Source organism: Ranitomeya variabilis, chromosome 4, assembly GCF_051348905.1.
Source record: "Ranitomeya variabilis isolate aRanVar5 chromosome 4, aRanVar5.hap1, whole genome shotgun sequence".
NCBI lineage: Eukaryota > Metazoa > Chordata > Amphibia > Anura > Dendrobatidae > Ranitomeya > Ranitomeya variabilis.
The window spans coordinates 340,169,095-340,187,553 of record NC_135235.1 but is presented as its reverse complement, the minus strand read 5'-3'; positions in this window follow the sequence as shown (position 1 = coordinate 340,187,553).

Genomic DNA, 18,459 nt, shown 5'->3' with positions numbered 1-18,459 from the left:
CTTTTTAACATAGCTGTCTGGCAGGGGTACTGTGCATAATGCACATTGCTTGTGTTTAGTTTTTGCTGTTTTTTTTAACCTAAAACAAAACACAAGAAAACGAAACACATCAGCTACCAGGTGTAGATCACACACTCACCCAAGGCTGGTCAAAGGAGTACCGGTTCCGGAGGAAGCGAATTGCCACGTGACGCCAGGGTGTTTGAACTCTGCCGCCCCCGTACCACAACGCTGCTGCTCCTTGAACGGCTACTACCGCTTTCTGTGCTGCTCGGGCACCTCCGCCTGAAGGTGCTCTGCGTTCCTCACAGAGGACATCTTGCCGCACACTGCTCACCTGCTGCGGCTGTTTTAAGAAAGTGCCGCTCGCCTCCTCCCAGCCTCCCCCAGAAGTACTGCAACTACTTCCGGGTCACGAGCGCTTATATTCTCGGGATGAGCGCCTGAGTAGCGCCGCGCTCACGCGACCCAGGGCGGCATTCCTCGACCCCTGGGATCGTGACATCCATATGCCCAGACGAGGGGGGTCTGCGAGCAGTACACCCCTGACACTGCTTCCAGTGCCCCCGACTCTGTCGTTCCTGCAGAGACCACGCAGAGGCTTGATGGACCTGGGTGAGTTTCTTCAACCTGCAGGCTCCCGTGCAGGGCAGGAACCCAAACTGGAGAGGCGAGGGGGACCGCCCCTTTTTAACCTGTAGGTTCATGTCCTGATGGTGGGCGAATCCCCTCTCTCGTAGTGAGTGCTGTCATGGCGATAGGAAAATTAAGTTTTTAACGTCCACTCAATAAACTGATTTTGGATGTCTGTTGCTGGAACTTTTTTTTTGATCTTGTATATACAGTATGATAGCCCCACATGCACCTGTACACAGTTTAATGATCCTCAAAGCTTAATATACAGTATATGGCTCAAACAGTTATAGGTCTACCACATCTCTGTATAAAATACAATGGCCCTCACAGCCCTATATACACAGTATAATAGACCCAAGAGATAGGACTCACACATCCACCATATACAGTATATAATGTCCCCACTGCTCCCTATATACAGTATTGGGAGTATGGGACCCTAAAGTCTACTATATACAGTAAGCTGTCTTCCCAGTTACCTGTATACAGCATTGGACCCCTCACAGCTTCTATATATAGTGTGATATCCACCACAGCTCCCTATGTACAGCATGATGGCCCCAACAGTACCACAAACACAGTAAAATGGCCCTCACAACTCCCTTTATACAGTGTGGGGCATGCACAGCTTCTCATAAACAGCATGAGGGATGCCAGAGTGCACTACATACAGTATGCCTCCCCCAGCCACCTATATACAGAAGTGCGCTCCCACAGCTTTCTATATACAGCATGATATCCACCACAGCTCCCTGTATACAGCATGATCACCCCATAGCCACATAACCACAGTAAAATGGCCCCTGCAATACTATTCATACATTATGGGGCCCACACAGCTCTCTATATACAGTATGATGACCTGACAGCTTTATATATATATATATATATATATATACATACATACATACATACATATATATATATTTATATTAGATGGTAGCCCGATTCTAACGCATTGGATATTCTAGAATATGTATGTTGTTTATTTATGACGATTTTAGAATAGTACATTGAATACACAGGAGTCGGCCAGCCGCGACCAATTAGCGAAGCGTGGTTCAAATTCCGCGCCAATTCGAGGCCGGACTGTGCCTGTCGCTGATTGTTCGCGGCCGGCCATGTAGTATTTAACAGCCCACGTAGTAAATAGCACAGCCACGTAGTATATTGCACAGCCACGTAGTATATAGCACAGCCACGTAGTATATAGCACAGCCACGTAGTATATAGCACAGCCCATTGAGTATATAGCACAGCCCACGGAGTGTAGTATATAACAGCCCACGAAGTAAATAGCACAGCCACATAGTATATTGCACAGCCACGTAGTATATAGCACAGCCTAGTAGTATATAGCACAGCCACATAGTATATAGCACAGCCCATGGAGTATAAAGCATAGCCCATGGAGTGTATAACAGCCCACATAGCATATAACACAGCCACGTAGTTTATAACAGCCCACGTAGCATAACACAGCTCACGTAGTACATAAAAGCCCACGCACGCAGTATATAACACAGCCCACGTAGTGTATAACACAGCCACATAGTCTATAACACAGGCCATGTAGTGTATAACACAGCCCACGCAGTGTACAACACAGCCCACATAGTATATTGCACAGCCCACGTAGTATATAGCACAGCCCACATAGTATATTGCACAGCCCACGTAGTACATTGCACAGCCCACGTAGTACATTGCACAGCCCACGTAGTACATTGCACAGCCCACGTGGTAAATTGCACAGCCCACATAGTATATATCACAGCCCACGTACTATATAGCACAGCCCACGTACTATATTGCACAGCCCACGTATTATATTGCACAGCCCACGTATTACATTGCACAGCCCACGTAGTATATTGCACAGCCCACGTAGTATATTGCACAGCGATGTAGTATATAGCACAGCCCACATATTATATTGCACAGCCCACGTAGTATATTGCACAGCCCACGTAGTATATTGCACAGCCCACGTAGTATATTGCACAGCCTATGTAGTACATTGCACAGCCCACGTAGTATATTGTACAGCCCACGCAGTATATAGCAATGTGGGCATCATATCCATTAAAAAAAATTAAAATAAAAATAGTTATATACTCACCTTCCGTTGGCCCCAGATCCAGGCGACGCGGTTACCGACGCTCCTCGCGCGCTCCGGTCCCAAGAGTACATTGCGATCTTGCGAGATGATGAGGTAGCGGTCTCACGAGACCACTACGTCATCATCTCGCCAGACCACAATGCATGGAGGAGTCACCGGGGCGTCGCGAGGAGCGGGAAAGGCCGGTTCTGGATCCGAGGGGCCAATGGACGGTGAGTATATAAAATTTTTTTTTTTTTTTTTAACATTAGATATTTTAACTATTGATGCCGCATAGGCAGCATCAATAGTAAAAAGTTGGTCACACAGGGTTAATAGCAGCAGTAACGGAGTGTGTTACCCGCGGCATAACGCGGTCCATTAGCGCTGCCATTAACCCTGTGTGAGCGCTGACTGGAGGGGAGTATGGAGCGGGCACTGACTGCAGGGAGTAAGGAGCGGCCATTTTGCCGTCAGACTGTGCCCGTCGCTGATTGGTCGTGGCCGTTTTGCCGCAACCAATCAGCGACTTGGATTTCCATGACAGAGGCCGCGACCAATGAATATCCATGACAGACAGACTGAAGTGACCCTTAGACAATTATATAGTAGATATACGTATATGCACATGGTGGCCCACAGCACACGTGTAATGTCCACACAGCAACTTGACAAGATGCGAGTTTAGCTGGCAAACCAGCAGATAATTGGGTGCATCGGTGATGTTGTACAGCCTTCTCCACCAACAGGATGTTTGGCATTACTTGCTCCAGATGCTGACTGCACTAAAAAGTTGATTTGGCCCCAGAGGATGTTTTTGACGCACATCGCTCTTGCTGTGTATCGCCAATACTAGCATCCTCCTCCTCTAATTACCTAAATTTTCCATTACCCATCTAGTTCCCAGGTTTTTTTCAACACAGTAACAGTGACAGGCAGCTCCTACAAAGGCAAATAAAATAATGGGATGTATTAAAAGAGGCATAGATGCTCATGAGGAGAACATAATTTTACATCTATACAAGTCACTAGTTCGACCACACTTAGAATACTGTGCACAGTTCTGGTCTCCGATGTATAAGAAAGACATAGCTGAACTGGAGCGGGTGCAGAGAAGAGTGACCAAGGTTATTAGAGGACTGGGGGGTCTGCAATACCAAGATAGGTTATTACACTTGGGGCTGTTTAGTTTGGAAAAACAAAGACTAAGGGGTGATCTTATTTTAATGTATAAATATATGAGGGGACAGTACAATAGACCTTTCTGATGATCTTTTTAATCATAGACCTGAGACGGGGACAAGGGGGCATCCTCTACGTCTGGAGGAAAGAAGGTTTAAGCATAATAATAGATGCGGATTCTTTACTGTAAGAGCAGTGAGACTATGGAACTCTCTGCCATATGATGTTGTAATGAGTGATTCGTTACTTAAATTTAAGAGGGGACTGGATGCCTTTCTTGAAAAGTATAATGTTACAGAGTATATACACTAGATTCCTTGATAGGGCGTTGATCCAGGGAACTAGTCTGATTGCCGTAGGTGGAGTCGGGAAGGAATTTTTTTCCCCAATGTGGAGCTTACTCTTTGCCACATGGGTTTTTTTTGCCTTCCTCTGGATCAACATGTTAGGGCATGTTAGGTTAGGCTATGGGTTGAACTAGATGGACTTAAAGTCTTCCTTCAACCTTAATAACTATGTAACTATGTAACAGTATCATTATAATCTTCATCGTCATCCATAATTCGGCTGACAGGTGGCATTGGTGTGAAATGGCTATCGCTCCTTGCCACCCTTCCTTATTCGCACTGTGCGATTTTCCCTGGCTCAGATTGCTATTACCACAGACAAGAGGTCCTATCAACTAGGCTCACAGAATCTGCAATACAGACTGGCATTAAATTCCATCTCCTCTGGCACGTCTTCTGAGAACAAAGACTGACTGTTCATGTCTTCCAAAATATCTATTGGAAGATATTTTTCTGGTGATGTTCCTTAGCCCCAGGGTGCTGGGGGGTAGGGGAATTTGGGCAGAATAGAAACAGGTGTCATTGATGGATTGTAAATTCTGCTCTGTACAGCATTAACTGTTATATCGGCAGAGGAAGTGGACTGAGCAGAACATTGACTGCACCTGATGGTGCTGCTGTCAGGGGTTACATCCATCTGCTGTGCTTGAGATCAGTGATGGGACATATACAGTACTTCATTACAACCTGTTTCATCCCCGCTCATACACATGACAGAGATTCCAAAGAAGACCAAATGTGACTTGTTTAGTACTACTACTGCTAGAACAGTTGCTACCAGCACAACAAGTGGAGTTGGAGCTGTTACTAGTGGCAGCTACATTCTTATCTGTGATATTTAGCTTTTTTGCTATCGCCCTGCCAAGTGTGTCACCTGTGCTATGCTTGGATTTTGGACAAAGGTATAATGTTTAATTTGTTTAGAAACTTTGTTAATAAGTTTAACCAATTTGGGGTTTAAAATGCTCCCACCCTTGATAGAAAAAAAAAGCTTAACTCTGAATAAAGAGGTCGCTACGTAAGTAAAGGTATGGAACGTAATTTGCAACAGCCAGTGGTATTTCTGTGGCACCTATAATTGCCAAATGTGACTAATCAAACATTTGCAAACCTTACCCTCTCATATTTCACCACTGGCGTGGTATCACTAATCTATATTCCCTGCCATTAGAAATATATAAAGCTTCCGTCTTCTACTTTTCCCGACACCGCTCTGGTCCCAATCCACCATATTGTTACCGCAGCTTCTGACTGACCGGGAGTCAGAGGTAACGCTCACAATCTCTCAATGTAATCATATGACATCATCATTCTGGCTTTCATACAGTTCCGTCCATTTATATTTGGACAGAGACAACATTTTTCTAATTTTGGTTATAGACATTACCACAATGAATTTTAAACAAAACAATTCAGATGCAGTTGAAGTTCAGACTTTCATTTGAGGGTATCCACATTAAAATTGGATGAAGGGTTTAGGCGTTTCAGCTCCATACCATGTGCCACCCTGTTTTTAAAAGGACCCAAAGTAATTGGACAGATTCAATAATTTTAAATAAAATATTCATTTTTAGTACTTGGTTCAAAACCCTTTGTTGGCAATGACTGCCTGAAGTCTTGAACTCATGGACATCACCAGACGCTGTGTTTCCTCCTTTTTGATGCTCTGCCAGGCCTTCACTGCGGTGGTTTTCAGTTGCTGCATGTTTGTGGGCCTGTCTGAAGTTTAGTCTGTAACAAGTGAAATGCATGCTCAATTTGGTTGAGTTCAGGTGACTGACTTGGCCATTCAAGAATATTCCACTTCTTTGCTTTAATAAACTCCTGGGTTGCTTTGGCTTTATGTTTTGGGTCATTGTCCATCTGTAGTATGAAACGACTACCAATCAGTTTTGCTGTATTTGGCTGTATCTGAGCACACAGTATGTCTCTGAATAGCTCAGAATTTGGCTGCTTCTGTCCTGTGTCACATCATCAATAAACACTAGTGACCCAGTGCCACTGGCAGCCATGCATGCCCAAGCCATCACACTGCCTCTGCCGTGTAGATGATGTGGCATGCTTTGGATCATGAGTGGTACCACAACTTCACCATACTTTTCTCTTTCCATCATTCTGATAGAGGTTGATCTTGGTTTCATCTGTCCAAAGAATGTTGTTCCAGAACTGTGCTGGCTTTTTTAGATGTTTTTTTTTTTAGCAAAGTCCAGTCTAGCCTTTTTATTCTTGATGCTTATGAGTGACTTGCACCGTGTAGTGAACCCTCTGTATTTACTTTCATGCAGTCTTCTCTTTATGGTAGATTTGGATATTGATATGCCGACCTCCTGGAGAGTGTTGTTCACTTGGTTGGCTGTTGGGAAGGGGTTTCTCTTCACCATGGAGATTATTCTGCGGTCATCCACCACTGTTGTCTTCCGTGGGCGCCCAGGTCTTTTTGCATTGATGAGTTCACCAGTGCTTTCTTTCTTTCTCAGGATGTACCAAACTGTAGATTTTGCCACTCCTAATATTGTAGCAATTTCTTGGATGGGTTTTTTCTGCTTTCGCAGCTTAAGGATGGCTTGTTTCACCTGCATGGAGAGCTCTTTTGACCACATGTTTACTTCACAGCAAAACCTTCCAAATGCAAGCACCAGACCTCAAATCAACTCCAAGCCTTTTATCTACTTAATGGAGAATGACATAACTAAGGGATTGTCCATACCTGTCCATGAAATAGCCTTGGAGTCAACTGTCCAATTACTTTTGGTCCCTTTAAAAACAGGGTGGCACATGTTAAGGAGCTGAAACTCCTAAACCCTTCATCCAATTGTAATGTGGATACCCTCAAATGAAAGCTGAAAGTCTGAACTTCATCTGCATCTGAATTGCTTTGTTTAAAATTCATTGTGGTAATGTCTATAACCAAAATTCGAAAAATGTTGCCTCTGTCCAAATATATATGGACGTAACTGTATATTTACATTGAGAAGTGACCTCCGGCTTCCCCAAACACTGGAGCGATCTAGCAGGTCACAAACTGCAGAAAATGACTGGAGTGGTGCCGAGAGCAGAAGGTGGCAGTTGGTAATTATACTACTAGAAGCAGGGAACTTTCATAAGTGATATCACTCCGGGGGTCAATAAAATTGCTGGAGTGGTGCTTGAAACCTAAAATGTTCAGTTGTGAAATAATAATAATAATTTTTATTTATATAGCGCCAACATATTCCGCAGCACTTTACAATTAAGCGGGGACATGTACAAACAATAAATTCGGTACGAGTTAGGACAATTTAAACAGTGACATTAGGAGTGAGGTCCCTGCTTGCAAGCTTACAATCTACAAGGAAATGGGGGGACACAATAGGTGAAAAGTGCTTGTTATTTCAGGTCTGGCAATTATAATACATAGGGATTTTCATACAAAGCTGCATGATCCGGTCATCAGCCCGTGTGTTTAAGTGCAATAGTCAAGTATCAAGTGCAGTTAATCGTGTGCATGGAGGGTGTGGAGACAGATGAATAGTAGGGTGCAGATTCAGAGTAATATTTGGAGGGAGCGAACAGGGCAAAGTTAGTTTACTGAGTAGTTGGTGTGAAATGTAGGTTTATGACCGATAATACGTGACAATAATGGTTGTAGGTAACTTGTGTTTAAGTTTCAGAAAAACAGAGATCTCAAAACACAGGGATAGTGCTTTCATTTAAAAACAGAAACAATCTTTGAATTCAGAATTTGGATTTAGTTGCAGAATCTGCAATGAGTAGTTTAATCCTTTAAACCTCCATCCTGTTTTCACCTTCCTGACCAGGCCAAGTTTATGAATGAGGCTATAACTGTGGAATGCTTCAACATAACCCAGTACTTCTGACACAGTTTTTTCGTGACATATTGTACTTCATGCTAGTGGTAAATTTTGGTTGATATGACTTGGGTTTATTTATGAAAATATAAAAAAAAATTTTATGGACCACATTCCATTTGAAGTGACTTTGAGAAGCCTATGCGACTGTCAGGAAATATGACGTATTTGGTTCTTTATTATCATGCACACTGAGCTCTGCTACATCCATTAGGGTTGCTGTTTTAGACACAAAGCTCTCCTTCTCACCCTGCCTTCCTGTGCAATCCTGTGCTTCTTCCCCCTCCCTCAAGAATGCGTGAGTGATCAGAGACCAGTTCTTTGTTTGTAGCCATGTGCTTCCATTTGCGTATGAGTTATTCAAGATGGAATAACTCAACCCCAAGTAGTGGTATAGGTGGGAAGGTTGCATATTTGGGATGTGCAGAAATGGTGCTACACACCAATGCGTTTTCTGGTTTCCTGTACCAGCAGATTCCGAGAAATGGATTGCTACTTTACCGGGTAATTCAGGTACATCATGTTTCTGCTCAAATTAATGCCCAGCTCATGCCCAGAAGAATGGTAGTTCCGTTGTCCCTATATGGGGTGCCATCCCTGAGCTACAACGGTTAGGAATTTTCAGTACGCTTCAGTCCCTCTGAGAAAAGAGGCGTGCATTTCATAACTCAGCCCACTCAGTGATGTCACGACCAGAGGGTATATCTTAAACCTGCTGAGATATGAGTGGGTCTTTGCCAGCTAACAGAAACTGTGCAATCTGATCTGATGCATTGGGATATATCGCCCTTCCCCCATCTGCATGGCCAGCCATGATATAAGACAAATGTAAGTTTATTTTCAACTTTAATCCCATTCATTTTGTAATTGGTCTGTACATACTAGATTGTCTCATCTTGCAATATCGTTTTTTATGCTTTTTGTAAACACTGCCCCCAGCTGCATGGCCAGCCATGATATAAGACAAATGTAAGTTTATTTTTAACTTTAATCCCATTTATTTTGTGATTGGTCTGTACATACTAGATTGTCTCATCTTGCAATATCGTTTTTTTGCTTTTGTAAACATTGCCTTATCTTTTTGGAGTAAGTTATATTTAATAGCTTTGTTTTCCTTGCTCTAAGTCAGTGTTGGGGAACCTCAGGCCCCAGGGCCATTTATGGCCTTCGATGACCTTTTATTAGGCCCCCGAGCAGATTATCATGGACCGCATTCTTGGGCAGAGAGCTGTATTTTGATTACAACCAGGTCATGAATTTATTCTTGCTCAATTAGCACACACAGTGTTCACTACTGAAGTGCATGCAATGAAAGATTACGTCATGATGCACTTTGCGGGCGCAGTTTGTACGGCAGTTTGGTATAGCCGGCAGTGACGGAAAGGGGTTTAAAAGAGTATTGTCTGGCTGCGGCTGGGAATAGTTACATCACCCTCAAGACAGCATGCCTAATAGCCAGAACACAACCGGGCAACCTTTCATAGTTACATAGTTATTAAGGTTGAAGGAAGACTTTAAGTCCATCTAGTTCAACCCATAGCCTAACATGCCCTAACATGTTGATCCAGGGGAAGGCAAAAAAACCCCATGTGTTAAGAGTAAGCTCCACCATGGGGAAAAAAATTCCTTCCCGACCCCACATATGGCAATCAGACTAGTTCCCTGGATTAACGCCCTATCAAAGAATCTAATATATATACCCTGTAACATTATACTTTTCCAGGAAGGTATCCAGTCCCCTCTTAAATTTAAGTAATGAATCACTCATTACAACATCATACGGCAGAGAGTTCCATAGTCTCACTGCTCTTACAGTAAAGAATCCGCGTCTGTTATGCTTAAACCTTTTTTCCTCCAGACGTAGAGGATGCCCCCTTGTCCCTGTCACCGGTCTATGATTAAAAAGATCATCAGAAAGGTCTTTGTACTGTCCCCTCATATATTTATACATTAACATAAGATCACCCCTTAGCCTTCGTTTTTCCAAACTAAATAGCCCCAAGTGTAATAACCTATCTTGGTATTGCAGACCCCCCAGTCCTCTAATAACCTTGGTCGCTCTTCTCTGCACCCGCTCCAGTTCAGCTACGTCTTTCTTATACACCGGAGACCAGAACTGTGCACAGTATTCTAAGTGTGGTCGAACTAGTGACTTGTATAGAGGTAAAATTATGTTCTCCTCATGAGCATCTATTCCTCTTTTAATGCATCCCATTATTTTATTTGCCTTTGTAGCAGCTGCCTGACACTGGCAACTGAATATGAGTTTGTCATCCACCCATACACCCAGGTCTTTCATTGACGGTTTTGCCCAGAGTTTTAGAATTAAGCACATAGTTATACATCTTATTACTTCTACCCAAGTGCATGACCTTACATTTATCCCCATTAAAGCTCATTTGCCATTTATCAGCCCAAGCTTCTAGTTTACATAAATCATCCTGTAATATAAAATTGTCCTCCTCTGTATTGATTACCCTGCAGTTTAGGGTCATCTGCAAATATTGAAATTCTACTCTGAATGCCCCCTACAAGGTCAATAATAAATATGTTAAAAAGAAGAGGGCCTAATACTGACCCCTGTGGTACCCCACTGCTAACCGCGACCCAGTCCGAATGTGCTCCATTAATAACCACCCTTTGTTTCCTATCCCTAAGCCAGCTCTCAATCCACTTACTCATATTTTCCCCTATCCCCATTATTCTCATTTTATGTAACAACCTTTTGTGTGGCACCGTATCAAAAGCTTTTGAAAAGTCCATATACACTACATCCACTGGGCTCCCTTGGTTCAGTCCGGAACTTACCTCTTCATAGAAGCTGATCAAATTAGTCTGACATGAACGGTCCCTAGTAAACCCGTGCTGATACTGGGTCATGAGGTTATTCCTCTTCAGATACTCCAGTATAGCATCCCTTAGAATTCCCTCCAGGATTTTACCCACAGTAAAGGTTAAACTTACTGGCCTATAATTTCCGAGTTCAGTTTTTGTTCCCTTTTTAAATATTGGCACCACATTTGCTATACGCCAGTCCTGTGGTACAGCCCCTGTTATTATGGAGTCTTTAAAGATTAAAAATAATGGTCTATCAATGACTGTACTTAATTCCTGCAGTACTCGAGGGTGTATCCCACCTGGGCCCGGAGATTTGTCAATTTTAGTGATTTTTAGACGCCGCCGTACTTCCTGCTGGGTTAAGCAGGTAACCTTTATTTGGGAATTTTTATCACTAGTCATATTGGCTGCCATGGGATTTTCTTTTGTAAATACTGATGAAAAAAAGTCATTTAGCATATTGGCTTTTTCCTCATCCTCATCCACCATTTCACCCAGACTATTTTTAAGGGGGCCAACACTATCATTTTTTAGTTTCTTACTATTTATGTAGTTAATAGAATATTTTGGGATTATTTTTGCTCTCTCTGGCAATGAGTCTCTCTGTCTCAATCTTTGCTGCCTTGATTTGCTTTTTACAGAATTTATTTAATTTTTTGTATTTATTTAATGCCTCCTCACTACCTACTTCCTTTAATTCTCTAAATGCTTTCTTTTTGTCCCTTATTGCGCCCCTTACAGCTCTATTTAGCCATATTGGTTTTCTCCTATTTCTAGTATGTTTATTCCCATACGGTATATACTGTGCACAGGTCCTATCCATGATGCTAATAAACGTCTCCCATTTTCTTTGTGTACTTTTATGCCTCAGGATATCGTCCCAGTTAATTGCACCAAGATCCTCTCTCATCCGTTGGAAATGTGCCCTCCTGAAGTTTAGTGTCCTTGTCACCCCTCTACTACACATCTTATTAAGGCTACGTTCACATTTGCGGTGTGCGCCGCAGCGTCGCCGCCGCAACGCACAGCGCAAATGTGAACACATGCACAACGCTGCTTTTTGCGCCGCATGCGTCCTTTTTCCCATTGATTTTGGACGCAGCAAAAATGCAACTTGCTGCGTCCTCTGCGCCCCGACGCGGGCGCCGCAGGGACGCATGCGGCGCAAAAAGCAAGTGCACCGCATGTCCATGCGCCCCCATGTTAAATATAGGGGCGCATGACGCATGCGGCGCCGCTGCGGCGCCCGATGCTGCGGCGCCCGCCGCGAATGTGAACGTAGCCTAAAGGAGACATGAAAACTTATTATTTTGTGATCACTATTCCCCAAGTGACCCCCAACCCTTATATTTGATATGTGGTCTGGCCTGTTGGTTAATATTAGGTCTAGCAGTGCCCCCCTCCTTGTTGGGTCCTGAACCAGTTGTGAAAGGTAATTGTCTCTCATAGTTGTCAAAAAACGATTACCTTTACTGGAACTGCAGGTTTCTGTTCCCCAATCTATTTCAGGGTAGTTGAAGTCCCCCATAATAATGACTTCTCCTTGAGTCGCAGCTTCATCTATTTGCTTTACGAGGATATTCTCCATTGCTTCCATTATTTTTGGAGATTTATAACAAACCCCTATCAGTAATTTATTATTTTTTCCCCCTCCCCTTATCTCCACCCACAGGGACTCTACATTTTCATTAGATTCACCTATATTATCACGCAGGATGGGTTTTAAGGTCGATTTTACATATAGACACACCCCACCCCCTCGCTTATCTGTACGGTCATTTCTGAAAAGGCTATAGCCCTGCAAGTTAACAGCCCAGTCATGGCTCTCATTCAGCCATGTTTCAGATATCCCCACCATGTCATAATTATGCTCCAACAACATTAATTCTAATTCGTCCATTTTGTTGGCGAGGCTTCTGGCATTAGTATACATGCACTTGATGTTCCTCTCTGTACCTCTATTCTTTCTTAAATTACTAACTGTTCTAACCCCACCCCCCATGCCACCCCCACCCCCAACTTCCTTATTTGTGCCCAGGTCTCTATCTGCACTATCTTCCCCTCCTATAAAATGAATACCCTCCCCCCCAATCCCTAGTTTAAACACTCCTCCAACCTTCTAGCCATTTTCTCCCCCAGCACAGCTGCACCTTCCCCATTGAGGTGCAGCCCGTCCCTAGCGTAGAGCCTGTAGCCAACTGAGAAGTCGGCCCAGTTCTGCAGGAACCCAAACCCCTCCTTCCTACACCAATTCTTGAGCCACTTATTAACCTCCCTAATCTCCCGTTGCCTCTCTGGCGTGGCACGTGGTACAGGCAGTATTTCGGAAAATACCACGTTGGAGGTCCTTGCTTTCAGCTTGCAGCCTTATTCCCTGAAATCATCTTTAAGGACCTTCCACCTACCTCTAACTTTGTCATTTGTGCCAATGTACACCATGACCGCTGGGTCCTCACCAGCCCCTCCCTTTCTGATGACTATTTATCCTAGGTGCAGTTTCCTGACTGACCTGAGGGTAAGGGGGGGCACCAGAGAGCTACAAGTTCCAAACCGGAACTGGGAAGTAGGCTATAAATAAATCCCTGAAGAACTGGGGCAACCAAACATCCCCGGTTCATGACAGCGACAGACAATACGTAAAAGTGACACTATTTTAAAAACTACACCCCTCAAAGTACTCAAAACCACATTCAAGTTTATTAACCTTTTAGGGGCTTCAACAGAATTAAAGCAACGTGGAAGCAAAAAATGAAATTCTTACTTTTTTGCCACAAAAAATATTGGTACAGATAGTAGTTTTGTACTACATATGGGCTGTTTGGGAACACAGCAGGGCTCAGAAGGGGATGGAGCACCATTCAACTGTCGGAAAGCAAAATTGGCTGGAATCGAGAGCGGACACCATGTCCTGTTTAAAGAGCCTGATGTGCCTAAACAGTGGAAACTCTCCACAAGTGACCACATTTTGGCAACTACACCCCAAAAGGAATTTATCTGGAGGTGTGGTGAGCACCATGAACCTGCAAGTGCTTCACAGAATTTTACAACGGTGAGATGTAAAAATTAAAAATCTAATTTTTCCCACAAAAATGTTGCTTTAGCGAATTTTTCATTTTCATAGGAATAAAAGGCAAAAAAGGATATTACAATTTGCTGTGCAATTTCTCCTCAGTACACTGATACCCCATATGTGGTGGTCTTACGACGCATCCGCTGCCCAGTGTGATGAGCGGGGCGGGTGGAGTTCCGGCTGCGCATGTGCGGTCGGAAAGAGCGGAACAGACGGACAAAAAAAAGTTACATTGAACTTTTTTTGTGCGTCGCGTCCTCCAAAACACGACGCATCCGTCGCACGACGGATGCGACGTGTGCCCATCTGTCGCTTATTCAAGTCTATGGGCAAAAAATGCATCCTGCAAGCACATTTGCAGGATCCGGTTTTTGCCCATAACAACAGATTGCGACGGACCAAAAAAGACGGAAGTGTGAAAGTACCTTTAGCCACATGGCAAGACTCGGGAAGGATGAAGAGCTATTTGACTCTGTGTTCACTGAAGGGGTTAACTGATATGACATTTTTATAGGTCGGGTCATTCCGGATGTGTCAATAGCAAATGTGTGTACCTTTTTAATTTTTATATAAATATACCTATTTATTGCTATAATTTTATTTTTTTTATATGTGTTTTGTTAACTTTTTTTTATTAAGTCCCTCTATGGGACTTAAACTTTTATTGCATTATACCCATCAATATGTCACTGACAGTAGCCTCTTAGAAAAAGTCTAAGCAGGCCATCATCACTGGCAGACCTCAGATTGCCATAACAACCACTGGGCCCTTTCAATGACTTCACGGGGGCACCAATCGGACGGGAGAGCACCCTCCCTCTCCTAGCCTCACAAATGCCTCTATCAATACCAGTCGTGGCACGTACGGGATTAACAGCCAGGGGTGGTGCGGACAATGCTCCTGGCAGTGACAGCCAGGTCTCAGCTGTCACATAATGCATGGCACAGGAGTTCAGCTTATCGTCATGATGTACCCATACATCAAAGTTTGGGAAGCCGTGTCCGACCATGACGTATGGGTACGTCAAAGGTCATTAAAGGGTTAATACCACCCTTGCTCGCTGTCACTGTGAAAAAAACAGCTATTATACTACTGTATAATTATAATAGATTATTCCCAGTTACACTGAGTGGTGATGATGCGATGCTACAACAGTTCACCTTACATCACTTGTATCTTTGGTATCTATTCTGAATGAGACTATCATTCCCATTGTCAATCTGAGACATCAGCACTTAAGTAGTACATCACAGTTGCATTAGGTTTTTATCTCTCCGTATCCTGTATGCTATGAGCTCTCCTATCCCTACACAGTACAGGCACAAAATGGTGTTCCTTGGTGGATCCCTAAGTTTTATACTGTTTTAGCCCGATTGGCTTTGCTATACCATGTGACTGAATTGCTGAAGTGTGCTATGGAGAAGCCCACGCTGCTATGCCAGACATCTTTAGCCCGCTCAGAGTGTGCAGCATGTGTGAAATGTCGCCAAGCATTTTTTCTCTCTAGTTAAATAGGTTGAAAAAAGACCTAGGTCCATCAAGTTCAGCCTTTCACCACCAAAGGAAAGATGTTGGGAGGAGCGCACGTTATTTTGCTTCACATCCCCAATGGATAACTGACAGCACATGTCACCTGAACGGGTGAGAGCATTTCGTGTTGTGTCCTTGTTTAATACATGCCGATCTTTGCATGACTATTAGGTCAGATTGCCAGTCAATCAATGAGTAATTGTGATTACCAAGAACGATTTATGACACATTGCTATCTGACCAGGTCGGCTAATATTTTGCTTACATGGTGTCATTATTTGTTTCCTGCCAGGATTTAAGAGTCCAATATGTTGGTCAGTACTGATATCACATGTACAGGGGTTATTGCTGTTTACATCTTGCACTATTTTCTGCACTTTTTGTCCAGCTGGACTACACGTGGTTATGGTTTTTACTAGCTTTTTGGATTAAAAGTTAAGGACATTAAGGGTGTCAAACACAGGAGACATGTCAGGTCCTGCAGTCCCGCGTGACTCTGCTGCCATCTTTCAGCCTGGGATCATCACTGTGCCAATTGGAGCAGAGTGAGCTTCTTTCCTCTGTAAGCAGACTGATGCCATTGTTGCCTTTAACAACGGCATCACAGGGGTTAAACACTCGCAATTAGCACTAGCCAAGATTGATGGGAGTTACTGCAGGGTGTCAACTATGATATCACGTGGAAACCTTCAAAAAGAACCTGAAGACTTATCTCTTCCGACAAGCCTACAACCTGCAGTAACCACCGATCCACCAAACCATTACATGACCAGCTCTACCCTCACCTACTGCATCCCCCCATCCCTTGTAGATTGTGAGCCCACGCGGGCAGGGTTCTCTCTCCTCCTGTTTATTGTACTTGTTTTTTTATTATGTATACCCCTCCTCACATGTAAAGCACTATGGAATAAATGGCGCTATAATAAATATATCGCCAACATCCATTGATGATTGTAATGTCTCTTCAAGTAAGCCGATGGGATTATTGTCCCATACATGAAAGACTGTTCACGGGAACGCAGTTCCCATGCTGCTGTATATGTACGGCTCCATTAGTGAAGGGGTTAACATTTATTTTTCCTGGAGACCTTTCATAACATATGGCACTGTGGGCTCTAAATACTTTTATGCATAATTGATTGAAGGTTGAATTTGATCCCTGCCTTTTTTAGACTATGTAACTATGTATAGTATGTATGTATAAATATATATACACCGTATATACTCGACTATAAGCCGAGGCACCTAATTTTGCCACAAAACACTGAGAAAACGTATTGACTCGCGTATAAGCCTAGGGTGGGAAATGCAGCAGCTACTGGTAGATTTCAAAAATAAAAATAGGTACCAATAAAAGTAAAATTAATTGAGATAGCAGTAGGTCAAGTGTTTTTGAATATCTACAGTTATATGAAAAAGTTTGGGCAATACTATTAATCTTAAGCTTAATGTTTTATACAAATTGTTTTTTTTTGCAACAGATATTTCAGTTTCATATATCTAATAACTGTTGGACACAGTAATGTTTCTGCCTTGAAATGAGGTTTATTGTACTAACAGAAAACGTGCAATCTGCATTCAAACAAAATTTGACAGGTGCATAAGTATGGGCACCCTTATTTTCTTGTTTTAAATACTCCTACCTACTTTTTACTGACTTACTAAAGCACTTTTTTGGGTTTTGTAACCTCACTGAGCTTTGAACTTCATAGCCAGGTGTATGCAATCATGAGAAAAGCTACTTAACGTGGCCACTTGCAAGTTGTTCTCCTGTTTGAATCTCCTCTGAAGAGTGGCATCATGGGCTCCTCAAAACAACTGTCAAATGATCTGAAAACAAAGATTATTCAAAATAGTTGTTCAGGGGAAGGATACAAAAAGCTGTCTCAGAGATTTAACCTGTCAATTTCCACTGTGAGGAACATAGTAAGGAAATGGAAGAACACAGGTACAGTTCTTGTTAAGGCAAGAAGTGGCAGGCCAAGAAAAACATCAGAAAGGCAGAGAAGAAGAATGGTGAGATCAGTCAAGGACAATCCTCAGACCACCTCCAGAGAGCTGCAGCATCAACTTGCTGCAGATGGTGTCACTGAACATCGGTCAACTATACAACACACTTTGCACAAGGAGAAGATACATGGGAGAGTGATGAGAAAGAAACAGTTTCTGCAAGCACGCCACAAACAGTCGGCTGAGGTATGCAAAAGCACATTTGGAGAAGACAATTTGCTTTTTGGAAGAAGGTCCTGTGGACTGATGAAACCAAGATTGAGTTGTTTGGTCATACAAAAAGGCGTTATGCATGGCGGCAAAAAAAAAAACAGCATTCCAAGAAAAACACTTGCTACACACAGTACAATTTGGTGGAGGTTCCATCATGCTTTGGGGCTGTGTGGCCAATGCCGGCACCGGGAATCTTGTTAAAAGTTGAGGGACGCATGGATTCCTCTCAGTATCAGCAGATTCTTGACAATGTTGAAGTTACGCAGGGGATGGATCTTTCAGCAAGACAATGATCCAAAACACCGCTCCAAATCTACTCAGGCATTCATGCAGAGGAACAATTACACTGTTCTGGAATGGCCATCCCAGTCCCCAGACCTGAATATCATTGAACATCTGTGGGATCATTTGAAGAGGGCTGTCCATGCTCGGCGACCATCAAACTTAACTGAACTGGAATTGTTTTGTAAAGAGGAATGGTCAATAATACCTTCATCCAGGAACTCATTAAAAGCTACAGGAAGCGACTAGAGGCTGTTATTTTTGCAAAAGGAGGATCTACTAAATATTAATGTCACTTTTCTGGTGAGGTGCCCATACTTATGCACCTGTCAAATTTTGTTTGAATGCAGATTGAACATTTTCTGTTAGCACAATAAACCTCATTTCAAGGCAGAAACATT